This window comes from Eubalaena glacialis, chromosome 5 (assembly GCF_028564815.1).
Source record: "Eubalaena glacialis isolate mEubGla1 chromosome 5, mEubGla1.1.hap2.+ XY, whole genome shotgun sequence".
In the NCBI taxonomy this organism is placed as follows: domain Eukaryota; kingdom Metazoa; phylum Chordata; class Mammalia; order Artiodactyla; family Balaenidae; genus Eubalaena; species Eubalaena glacialis.
In genome coordinates this window covers 116,285,977-116,298,840 of record NC_083720.1, presented here as the reverse complement: position 1 = coordinate 116,298,840, position 12,864 = coordinate 116,285,977, and the positions used below count along the sequence as shown (strand labels likewise).

The 12,864-nt window shown below is 34.2% G+C and overlaps 1 protein-coding gene across 4 annotated transcripts in view; it reads right to left on the bottom strand.

The window, feature by feature from the left end:
• LRBA (LPS responsive beige-like anchor protein) overlaps positions 1 to 12,864 on the bottom strand; it is a 776,641-nt gene that overhangs the window by 397,083 nt on the left and 366,694 nt on the right. The gene's annotated exons all lie outside the window — the stretch shown is intronic.

Here is a 12,864-nt window from a genome sequence, read left to right as displayed (position 1 = left end):
CTCTTGCACTGTTGGTGGGAATGTAAATTGATACAGCCACTATGGAGAACAATATGGAGGTTCCTTAAAAAACTAAAAATAGAATTACCATATGACCCAGCAATCCCACTACTGGGCATATACCCAGAGAAAACCGTAATTCAAAAAGACACATGCACCCGAATGTTCATTGCAGCACTATTTACAATAGCCAGGTCATGGAAGCAACCTAAATGCCCATCAACAGACGAATGGATAAAGAAGTTGTGGTACATATATACAATGGAATATTACTCAGCCATAAAAAGGAACGACATTGAGTCATTTGTTGAGACGTGGATGGATCTAGAGACTGTCATACAGAGTCAAGTAAGTCAGAAAGAGAAAAACAAATATTGTATATTAACGCATGTATGTGGAACCTAGAAAAATGGTACAGATGAGCCGGTTTGCAGGGCAGAAGTTGAGACACAGATGTAGAGAACAGACATATGGACACCAAGGGGGAAAAACTGCGGTGGGGTGGGGATAGTGGTGTGCTGAATTGGGCGATTGGGATTGACATGTATACACTGATGTGTATAAAATTGATGACTAATAAGAACCTGCAGTATAAACAAACAAACAAAACAACTAATACTAAACTTTCATTGGGTTATTTGTATGGAAATATGTTAATATTAATGTTTCAGACATTACATGAAATTTCTAAAAATCTTATATGTTCTGGTATAATGTTATAAGTCATAATCCTAGTTATTACTTTAAAATGTATATCTCAGAAATAACTAATTTTCTTGTCAACTGCATTATTATGAACTTTCATCAAATCTTTAACCGTGGTCATTTTTAAGTCTTTTGTCATTTACAGACAGTTCTGGGTGTACTCTGATGCTTTTGTAAATATGTTCCTATAAAAGGGTTTCATCTTCAGGAAATTCATGGAAAAGACTCTGACAAGTACAGGTTTCTGGTACCTGACTGTACTGCTGAACTGAATGAATAAGCATTTTCAGAACTCTAATGAAAAACTGATGAGCTCATAAAAGTGCTAACAAAAGATCAAGATGAAAAAAAAATTAATTACATGGGACTGAGTGAACTGATGAGGATGAGTATAATTTTTGTGACTTTCTGGTTGAATTTAAAAAAAAAAGAAAAAATCCCACAAGAACTCAGAGGCAAAGAATATACAAATCAATTTTCACTGCAAAGTAAAGGAGCTGTTACAGTGGAGGATTACTGGACTGAATGTCAATATTATGACATAGTATGAGTGTGTTTCATGTTTGGTAATTGCAATCATTGTTGCTTTTGTTGTGGTCATCCATGTACAATGCTTGGTGTCAGTCTATTTATCTCTTGTAAAAACAAAATACAGTGTGTGTGAAAAAAAAAAAAAGATAGTAATTAAAGAACTTGGAAACAAAAAAAAAAAAAAAAAAACTACAATGAGGTAGCATCTCACACCGGTCAGAATGGCCATCATCAAAAAATCTAGAAACAATAAATGCTGGAGAGGGTGTGGAGAAAAGGGAACACTCTTGCACTGTTGGTGGGAATGTAAATTGATACAGCCACTATGGAGAACAGTATGGAGGTTCCTTAAAAAACTAAAAATAGAACTACCATACGACCCAGCAATCCCACTACTGGGCATATACCCTGAGAAAACCATAATTCAGAAAGAGTCATGTACCAAAATATTCATTGCAGCTCTGTTTACAATAGCCAGGACATGGAAGCAACCTAGGTGTCCATCATCGGATGAATGGATAAAGAAGATGTGGCACATATATACAATGGAATATTACTCAGCCATAAAAAGAAATGAAATGGAGGTATTTGTAATGAGGCGGATGGAGTTAGAGTCTGTCATACAGAGTGAAGTAAGTCAGAAAGAGAAAAAGAAATACAGTATGCTAACACATATATATGGAATCTAAGGGAAAAAAAAAAAAAAAAAAAAAGGTCATGAAGAACCTAGTGGCAAGATGGGAATAAAGACACAGACCTACTAGAGAATGGACTTGAGGATATGGGGAGGGGGAGGGGTGAGATGTGACAGGGTGAGAGAGTGTCATGGACATATATACATTACCAAATGTAAAATAGATAGCTAGTGGAAAGCAGCCACATAGCACAGGGAGATCAGCTCGGTGCTTTGTGACCACCTGGGGGGGGGATAGGGAGGGTGGGAGGGAGGGAGATGCAAGAGGGAAGAGATATGGGAACATATGTATATGTATAACTGATTCACTTTGTTATAAAGCAGAAGCTAGCACATCATTGTAAAGCAATTATACTTCAATAAAGATGTTTAAAAAAAAAAAAAAAAAAAAAAAGACCTCAAGTGAATCTTGGGTTTGGGAATGATTTAGTGTTACCAAATCATACTAAACACAGGCTGGGACCAGACAAGCTACAGACAGTGTGCACAGAGCAATCCACTGTTGTTTTTTGTTTTATTTGGTTTTTAATTAGGCATGTGGCCTAGGTCTCATGAAAAAGAGAGAATGATAAAACAAATTCCAAACCACAAACTTGATTTTCCAGTTCCTTTCTATTTTTACCATATGTTTAAACTTTGAAATCTATACTTCCTTTTTTCAATCACTAAAAAGACACTTATTAACTGCTTAAAATATTCCAGGTAATATTCCCAGCACATTTTAATGAACAAAAATAAATATAATAATTTCCCTAATGGCATTTATATGTTAAGAGTCTGGGGCGATTCAAAAGCAATTACTCTTCATTGACACAAGGGCTGTAACATGGGAAGTAGAGGTTGTTATAGGAGACATGGCAGGACACCTAAACTAGAGAAGGAAACAGAATATATACGTAGAGGCTTAGAGGCAAGATGGACAAACACTGAGAAGAGCATGAAGCACAAAGTGAAAGTATTCTAAACAGAAAATGCTATAAGACTGCTTTAGCATGATACCAGCAGAGCCAGAAAGTCCCAGGACATACTCACAAAGAAGTAACAATCTCTTAAATTCTGTTCTATGAGGACAGTACCCATGTCTGTCTTTTCTATTGTTATAGCCTCAGCAATTAACACAATGCCTGACACATAATAAGTGTTTAACAAATATTAGTTCCAAAATTAACCAATTCTGAAAACTTAATCAGAAAAACATCAATAAAAGGAAGGATGGAAGGAAGAAATAAGGAGGAAGAAAGAAAAAGACACTTGGAATGACTGACGAATGAGTAACTAAATGACTTCATGAAAGTCATTCAGTCAAGCTCAAAATGGTGAAGATTTTGAGTCTTGTTTTGTCAGAGATCACTTGTACAATCTCCAACAAATTATTTAACCTCTCAACAACTGTTTCCTCACCTATAAAATGCGGTAAGGCATAGATTAGGCGCATCCTACCATACCTTACAGTGTTAAATATGACTATACCAGGTGTTTTCAAGGAAAGTGCATAATACATTAACCTACGTGTTGTTTCTAAGACACAGAAAGCATTTGGTAAGAATTTACTGAACTCTGAAAGTAAAGTAAAAAATTTTCTAATTCTGAATATGCAACCAAAAAATTTTATTTTTAACATCAAGCTTTAATTCTCAATTATCCACAGCTATAGGGAAACAATGTAAGGGAAACCCAAGAGACAATCGCTCAGTACTTCCTCAGAAGTATATTCTTCCCAGCAAAAGTTACAAACCTATGGAATAGCAGCAAGAAGAATATCGAAAAGAATTACATACCTTTGCCTAAACCACCTTGTTTACTTATCTTGCTATATTTGCTTTATCATGCTTCCACTCAATCTCTCTCCCCCATGTTTATTTATTTATTTATTTTTTGCTGGACCACTTGAGAATTAGTTATAGACAGCATGACGCTTCAACCCTTAAGCAAACGTATCTCCTAAGAACAACAATGATATTTTCTTATAAAACAATACAATTATTATTCAGAAATAGTATTAATTATTCAGAAATTAACTATTAATACAATATTACATATAATATTGAATCTATATTCAAATTATTCCAATAATATTTATAGCTGCTTATGTGGTGTTGTTTTGATCCAGGTCCAATCAAACATCACTTTCATATGTAAGTAATATTTGAACACTGATACGTATCATTTACTAAAAATTCAATACACTTAAAAAAAAATAACCCAATATAAGATGATGAGAGATATAGGGGGCCAGGGCAGAAAGCTAGAAACAGTCCTAGATTATAAATTAGGAGGTTAGGTTCCACTTTGATTTTATTCTAACAAGCTTCCATTGGACCAATATTCCCTTTGCAGGCTGCGGAGTGATTTTCACATCATGAGATGATTGTAGAGCAATGAGTAACAAACCCATGATCTCTTGATGTCAACTAGGATGGGACCCTTCTTATCTATATTGTATATTGGGTTCTAATTAAGAACAATATTTATAAGGCTTATGGTGGTTTGATTTTTGCATGAAAAAAAGTTTGGACACAAGCAAGCTAAATAAGTAAAACTAAAAAAATAAGTAAGTAAAAGGTAGGTAGAAAGTGTAGAAAATGAAAAATCAAATTCCCAAAAAATAAGAGTGACACTCACACCTGTACTTCTTGAAACAAAACATCAAACATGGATAAACCTTTCAATGTTGACTGAAGTAGCAAACTGTAAGGTGTAAAAATACAAGCTTTATTATTTGAAAAGTCATGAACGTCTCTAAGCCTTCATTTACTCCAAGGCAAACTAGGAATAATAGTATCCACTTTACAGGGTTATTGTGAAGATCCAATGAAAGTTTTGTAAAGGAATTAGCCAGTGACTGGCAGATTGTAAGCACTCAAAAACCTAGTACCAATTACTAACATTAAGAAGTTACATAATGGTTATAAGTACAGACTCTGAGTCAGACTACCTGGGTTCAAATGTTAACTCAAAAGAGAAGGCCCAAATCAATAATCAGAAATGAAAACAGAGAAGTTACAATTGACACCACAGAAACACAAAGGATCATAAGAGACTACTAAGAGAAACTATATGACAATAAAATGGACAACCTAGAAGAAATGGACAAATTCTTAGAAAGGTACAATCTCCCAAGACTGAACCAGGAAAAAATAGAATATATGAACAGACCAATTACCAGTACTGAAATTGAATCAGTAATTTAAAAACTCCCACCAAGCAAAAGTCCAGGACCAGATGGCTTCACAGGTGAATTCTACCAAACATTTAGAGAAGAGTTAACACCTATCCTTCTGAAACTATTCCCAAAAATTGCAGAGGAAGGAACACCTCCAAACTCATTCTATGAGGCCACCATCACCTTAATATAAAAACCAGACAAAGATACCACACACACACAAAAATTACAGGCCAGTATCACTGATGAACATGATGCAAAAATCCTCAACAAAATACTAGCAAACTGACTCCAACAATATATTAAAAGGATCATATACCATGATCAAGTGGGATTTATTCCAGGGATGCAAGAATCTTTCAATATCCACAAATGAATCAGTGTGATACACCATATTAAAACACTGAAAAATAAAAACCATATGGTCATCTCAATAGATGCATAAAAAGCTTTTGATACAATTCAACATCCATTTATGATAAAAACTCTTCAGAGAGTGGTCATACATGGAACACACCTCAACATAATAAAGGCTATATATGACAAAACCAACAGCAAACATCACACTCAATGGTGAAAAGCTGAAAGCATTCCCTCTAAGATCAAGAACAAGACAAGGATGCCCACTCTCACCACTTTTATTCAACATAGTTTAGGATGTCCTAGCCACAGCAATCAGACAAGAAAAAGAAATAAAAGGAATCCAGATTAGAAAGGAAGAAGTAAATGTGTCACTGTTTGCAGATAACATGATGCTATACATAGAAAATCCCAAAGACGCTACCAGAAAACTACTAGAGCTCATCAATGAATTCGGCAAAGTTGCTGTATACAGAAGTAATAACCAGAAATCTGTTGCATTTCTATACACTAGCAATTAAATATCAGAAAGAGAAAATTTTTTTAACATTTTTATTGGAGTGTAATTGCTTTACAATGGTGTGTTAGTTTCTGCTGTATAACAAAGTGAGTCAGCTATAGGTATACATATATCCCCATACCCCCTCCCTCTTCCGTCTCCCTCCCACCCTCCCTATCCCACCCCTCTAGCTGGTCACAAAGCACAGAGCTGATCTCCCTGTGCTATGTGGCTGCTTCTCACTAGCTATCTATTTTATATTTAATCAACTTATTTTAATAGTAACATTTGCCATCTTTGCAATAATTTGTGTTAACATCTCCCTCTTCCTTTAAGTCTCAGGCTCTAATGCAAACCAACTATTGTTGCTTTCTTCTCACAGGTAATCTGTCTGAAATAAATAAAATGCATATGAAATAAGATTTTGTTAGTTTAACTTGTTCATTGTCACATAACCAGTTAGTGAAAGAGTCAGGAATAGAAATACAGATGTCACACTAGAGTTCTTTCCACGAAATCACACTGATCTTTTACCAAAGAAAGACTAAAGATGGATGAAAAAAAAAAAAGGCTTTTATTTCCTTATTTATGGCTATATACAGTGAGAAATTATCATCACTGCTTTTAAGCTATTTATAATTTTCTGTTCACTTTCCCATTGCCTCTCTTAGACAGAAAGTTCTATGAGGGCAAGAGACATATCTGTTTTACTCATATTGGTTTTTGGAGTGCCTTACTGTGCACAGTAAATGATGCACAGCTGGTGTTAAATAAATACGAATAGAAAAAGTGCTCCAATAGGCAGGAGAAACAAAACTTGAAACAGCCAAGTATCAGCTACAAGAATAGCCTACAGTAGTCTTAAGTGGAAGGCAGCCCTGACAACAAATTGCAAGTTTGGCTAAACTACTGCTGTGGTTTTCAAGTGATTTTTGTACTGGGGTACTTGTTAAAAACACAGATTGCATGGTTCCCTCTCCAGATCTATATGAAACCACTAAATTTTCTCAAATTCCTTAAATAATTTCATCTGCTTCCAACCCTTTAAGATACTTCTGAAAATTTTTGATTATACCAAAAATTATACCAGGGACTATTAAAGTTCAAGGACTCCCCACCCAAGTTACAACTTAAAATTACCTATTGAGCTTCAAATTTTTCTAATCGAAATATTCAAAGTAAATTGTTACAGAAAAGTGTTCTTTACAGATAGAAACCAAAATTCCCAAGTCTGTAACTATTATCTACAGTACATCTCTTTTCAGATATATTCTATTTCTACTACATTTTTCTTAATTTCTGAATTAATATCATCCTTCATAAAATACCACCAGTTGTGATAAAAATATTTTTGAACTTTACTGTTTAAATTTCTTGCTGCTTTGGTTGAAAGAAATTTATCTGATTTAATACCTAGCATAATGATAAGTTTAAGATAAGTTATGAAAGAAGACAAGTAGTCTACCTGATTAAAAAAAAAATTATTTAGGATATACTACAGGCTCATCACTAAGCTAGGAACTATGGCAATAACATAAGGTGAACATCTTATAATCTACACACAAAACAAACAACACAGTATACTGTCAGGTACCAAATTCTGCAGCATACATTGTGCATAACTGTCAGAGAACTTAGGAGGAAAGACTATCAAGAAAAACAGGAAGAGACTTCACTGAATAATGAAACTGAAAGGGGATTGCAAAAATGTACACAAACTTCTTGGCGTCTTTAGTGAACATACGTGCAATAATTTGTATTTCTTTTTCAATGTGTTTTTTTTTTATGGTTGCAACTTATTAACTTTGAATTGTCGGTACTTAATACCACAACTTATTTTATTGCTTATTTCTTTAAAATTACTTTGTACCAAAAATATTTTACCCAAAATTATTATAAGAACATATTCATTTTGAATATTGTAAGACATGTTAATTGCCTATAAAATTATGTAGTTTTTGCCTTATATTATTAGAAAATACAGCTATTCAATTCTCATATACTCAGCATCACTGATTTACAAAACATAACAGTCATACATTTCTAATAAGTCATTCAGTGTACTGTTAGATTTGACTAATAATAAAAGTTGTATCATAAGCATGTATAACTATATAACACATCTACACCGTGGCCATAAAATATGAGGGAAAAAGAACTGCTCCTCAGTACTGACACATCAACATGTCTTCATGATAGGTTGATACCAGAAATTTCTTTGCAGCAACATGGATGCAACTAAAGATTATCATACTAAGTGAAGTAAGTCAGACAGAGAAAGGCAGATACCACATAATATCACTTATATGTGGAATCTAAAATATGGCACAAATGAACTTATATACGAAACAGAAACAGACTCACAGACATAGCGAACAGACTTGTGGTTGCCAAGGGGGAAAGGGAGTTGGGGTGGGGGGGGGATGGACCGGGAGTTTGGGGTTAGCAGATGCAAACTATTATAAATAGGATGGATAAACAACAAGGTCCTACTGTATAGCACAAGGAACTATATTCAATATCCTGTAATAAACCACAACGGAAAAGAATATAAAAAAGAATGTATATATATGGATAACTGAGTCACTTTTCTGTACAGCAGAAATTAACACAACATTGTAATCAATTATACTTCAATAAGAAAATAAATTTTAAAAATATCAACTTATCACAAAACTAAGAACATGAACAAGTCTCATTATGTTCTGGTCATAGGTATTTAATGTGCTTAGTGTTTGAAACTATTCTTTTCATGTAAACACTTTCAAATACACCTGTTTTCTTTAACTGACATCTCCATAGATTCTTCCATTTGTTTTGTAAGCTATTGATTTTTTTCTTTCCTTTCTAAGAAAGGGAACAAGGAGGGGGTAAATGGGAAAAATGTTCAGTTTATTAAGCCATCTTACAATGTTATTGTCGGGATTGGTTATAAAGAATTTCTAGCATCATCAAAGCTCCAGAGAGAGCAATGAGTGGTGCTTGTACTGATGTCAAGTACTAGCTCCCAGGGGTGGGTAGGAATAAAAACAAAAGCATTTGAAAGAATAAGATTGGGTATATTATACCTATGACTAGACATCTGCTTGATTACCCACGTACTACAATGAAATCAAATGCCTAAAATGAACTCTTGATAAGGAAAGTGTGTTAGCACTTTAATTTCTCTAGAAATTCACTGGTATTACCTACTTAATAAAAAACTGGAGATGAAGAATGTTTTCAAAAGACATAATGCACTTCCGTTGAAATGGGAAACACATCCAAAAAGATGAGTTCAATATTAAATTTCACCAGCGAAAGTTTTTTTTTTAATCAGAAATTATTTTCAAAAAAATCAAGGTTTTTTTTTTGTTGTGTTTTAAAAAGAGTAACTGATATAAAACCAACACTGCCCTAATCTTAGTTTTTTATAGGTCATGTACATTAGCTACTGCTTTCTTCAAACAATGGCATATAAAAAGAAAATGGGATATTTCCTACAAAGATTAAAAATTCTTTAGGCATTTCCTTTCCTTGGACTCTGGATTTTAAAATGACATAGTACAAGATAAAACAGTAATGTTAATATTGATAGTTTGCCCATTACAGGTCAGCTAACTGTCCACTGGAACAGTTACAAAGCTGTTAGTTTCGATTTCACAAGGCCAATCAATACAGAGGCATACTGTTTCAATTTTGCCTGCATTGATTTTTTTTTTTATAACACTCCAACCTTACAGCATTCATCTTTCTGAAAGAAGGAAGATTTGATTTACTGAAGAAAAATTGGAGAGAGCATCACAAAGATTTTACCGGCAAGCTTGTGACACAGAAAAAAGATGAATGTCTTTCAGGAAGAGACACCTCTAGCTTGAGGGCATCCATTAGAACACATTCAAGCAATCTGAAACGGAGTTTCTTAAAGCAGCAGAAATCTAAACCTAAATACAGTCTCCTAAACTAATCAAAAGCATTCAAGAATCTTGATAAGAGATTCTCTTAAAAACTCCTAAACCTTATTACTTCTAAGATAATTTATGTTTCTAGCTCTATCCATGCATTTTTCAGAGGAGAAGAGAACCACCTTCTTTCCCGGACTAATACCAAGAGCGAATTTCCATGGTACATTAGTCAGCCTATTAGAATGCAATGAAGGACGATATGAGAAAAGGGTAGTATGTCCTCTGAGACTTCCATCCTGTGTTCTCCATCATCTCTCCTCATCCTTCTTACATTCAGCCACTTTACCAGGTGTCATCTACATGAAAGATGATTTGTCTCCTGACCCAAATAAACACAATGCCTGCTCCATGCACCGGAAAAAAATTACTTCTGCCACTCTGTTCATTTGTGGCCTCTTTCTTGCTTATTCCACTATTCTTATCAAGCTCTCTCTGTTTTCACCTGAGCCTCACTCCAGGTGACAGTAATGTATGGATGAACAGGTACTTGTCTGTCCCATTATTTCCTGAAATCTCTAAGCATTTGAAAAAATGCAATGACAGTAAAGGGCACACAGTTATAAGAGCTCTAAGGGAGGAATACTTTCTTTACCTGCCAATGCAATAGTCTAGGCATCAAAGAAAGAAGAGAGAGAGAGAAAGAGAGAGAGCTCCTCTCTCTTTCTCTTGTGGCAAAAGCTGGTATAAGCGGGATATTAAGACACAAATTGCATTCAGGCAGGTCACTAGGTGTCAAAAGATATTAGATGCCTGCTGTGAGGAAACAACAATTCCCACCTGCTTCTGAGAAAATAATATTTTCATTTTCAGTTTTTATTGAATGGAAACTTTTGGGAATATGTCTTTATAAAGGGTATTAAGTCTAGCAAGTATAACATGTTCAAAATGGCTATAATCATCATTGTGTTATCCATAAAGCAGCAGATTTCATTTGGTCTCTTTAGATGGGATAAATTGGATTCTTTTTTTCCCGGCTTGCAGTTTTGTTGCAGGACCAGATGTTTCTCAAATGCCACATGCTGAGGCTCCTATACTGAATGTAGCACCTGACCTTCTCTATAATTGACTAAAAATATTGATGTAATGGCATGGGTCTGATTGTGATTTATTAAAACCACTGCCGATCCCAGGCCAGCTGCCAGGATTGCAGCCCGCTGATCGTGTGGCATTAGGAAAGCCATCAATAGTGAAACAAAACAAATGACATTAATGGGAAAGTATTAGGCCTACATAGCCATGGCTACAAGGAAATTATGTGGATTCCAAAGGAGGGTCAAAATAAAAAATGCCACAAATGAAATTTCTATATATTCTAATATGATTGAATTTATAAGACAAAATGCTACTATAATTCTTAAGATAAAACACAAAGGAATTATACTTAAAATAATTTAATCCTCTTTACTAGAATTTTGCTCATTGTGCATATTTCTTTTAACAGGCTTAGGATAGTTAAATGCATTATAGCTACAGTATGACTCTGATTTCTCTCTAATGCCATTTATGTTTTCTAGAATTATGCTAAGTGAAGAACAAAGTACACTGTGTTAGTCTCATTTATTATAACCATGTCCATGATTTACAAGCTGATTATGCAAGCCTCATACAAGGGAAATCAGAATAGTTAACCACTCTCAAAGAATGGTAAGCCAGCATACGTTTTATCAACTACATTTTCTTACATAGCTTCCTAAAAAAGGGCACCAAGGTCTAGAAATCCACTCTAATTGGAATTAATACTGAAAAGGTCTACTTTAAGATAATTGTATTAAAGGCATTAGGGAGCAACCAGGTATTCCAAATAAGTAACAGTTGAATGTGACACTGAACTAAATACAACGACAAAAATATCAGCATGGAGGCAATGTGCTTTGCTAAGCATTGTTTTTAATAAAATCTAAGTAAGTTATGAGATTTATAAAGAGGAAAATATCAATTCACTAATATCAATTTTCCTTTCAATGACGCATCCTTTGTTGTTGCTCTTAATTAAAAATGTACACATTTAAAAGCAAACAGTTTGACAGCTATTTTTACTTGGGAGCAAAAAAGTAAAAAATGTTCTGTAAATTTGGGGAAATATTAAAATTTCAGAATTCAATTTTTTCTGGCTTTATAGAATAATAGAGTCAAACCCTTGAACAACTCTATTACAGAAACACTAATTATTTCTAGACAAATACATTTCACAGTCCATTTAGTTCTCCAAGATACTTTATTACACCAAAATCACTTCAGAAAAACGCTTTCGTGTTGACAGCACAGGTATACTGAGCTATACAATGGTATAGCTATCACAAGAAAGAATTTTGATCTTATAAAAATGACCCCTTTGGCATAAGTTGCCTAAAGGTTTTCATTTTAAAATTGTAAAACTCCTTTTAGGTCAAAAAAAAAAAAATTTTAAGCCTAAAAAAAAAAATGTAACAAACACATATTTAGTCCCCAGTATGTGCCAAGCACTGTACATCAAAGTAATCTTCTAATTTATTCAGTACCAGGTGTCAAAATGACTATAACAAATCTGTTACATTAAAGTATCTGGAAACTCTAAAATCCTCAGTACAACTCCCCTTCCCCAGTCCCCTCCAAACACACACCCATGGGTTTTTAGATGTTGCAATATAAGGCACTAGAGAGTCCTGACTCAGTAATTCATGTCATTCCCATGACCATTCTTGCAGCTGAGATCAGCTGGAATAGTAATTAAAACAAACAAACAAACATGGTTTCTGCTTTTACTCAGTCCTTTTGCCTTCAAGACCTTGACCTGCATTCCTTCCTCTGAACACCAAAAATGATATGCCCAGAAACATAATTCATTTTAAGTATTCTCCACAATAAGCATGATGAGATATATGTACTCTATATTAGTGAATACTTGTACTCAAAACAAAAACATCCCATATCAGATAGGTTTCAACTCAACTAGTTTAAAGTTCAGCTTAAAAAAAAACTAAAATCTTTT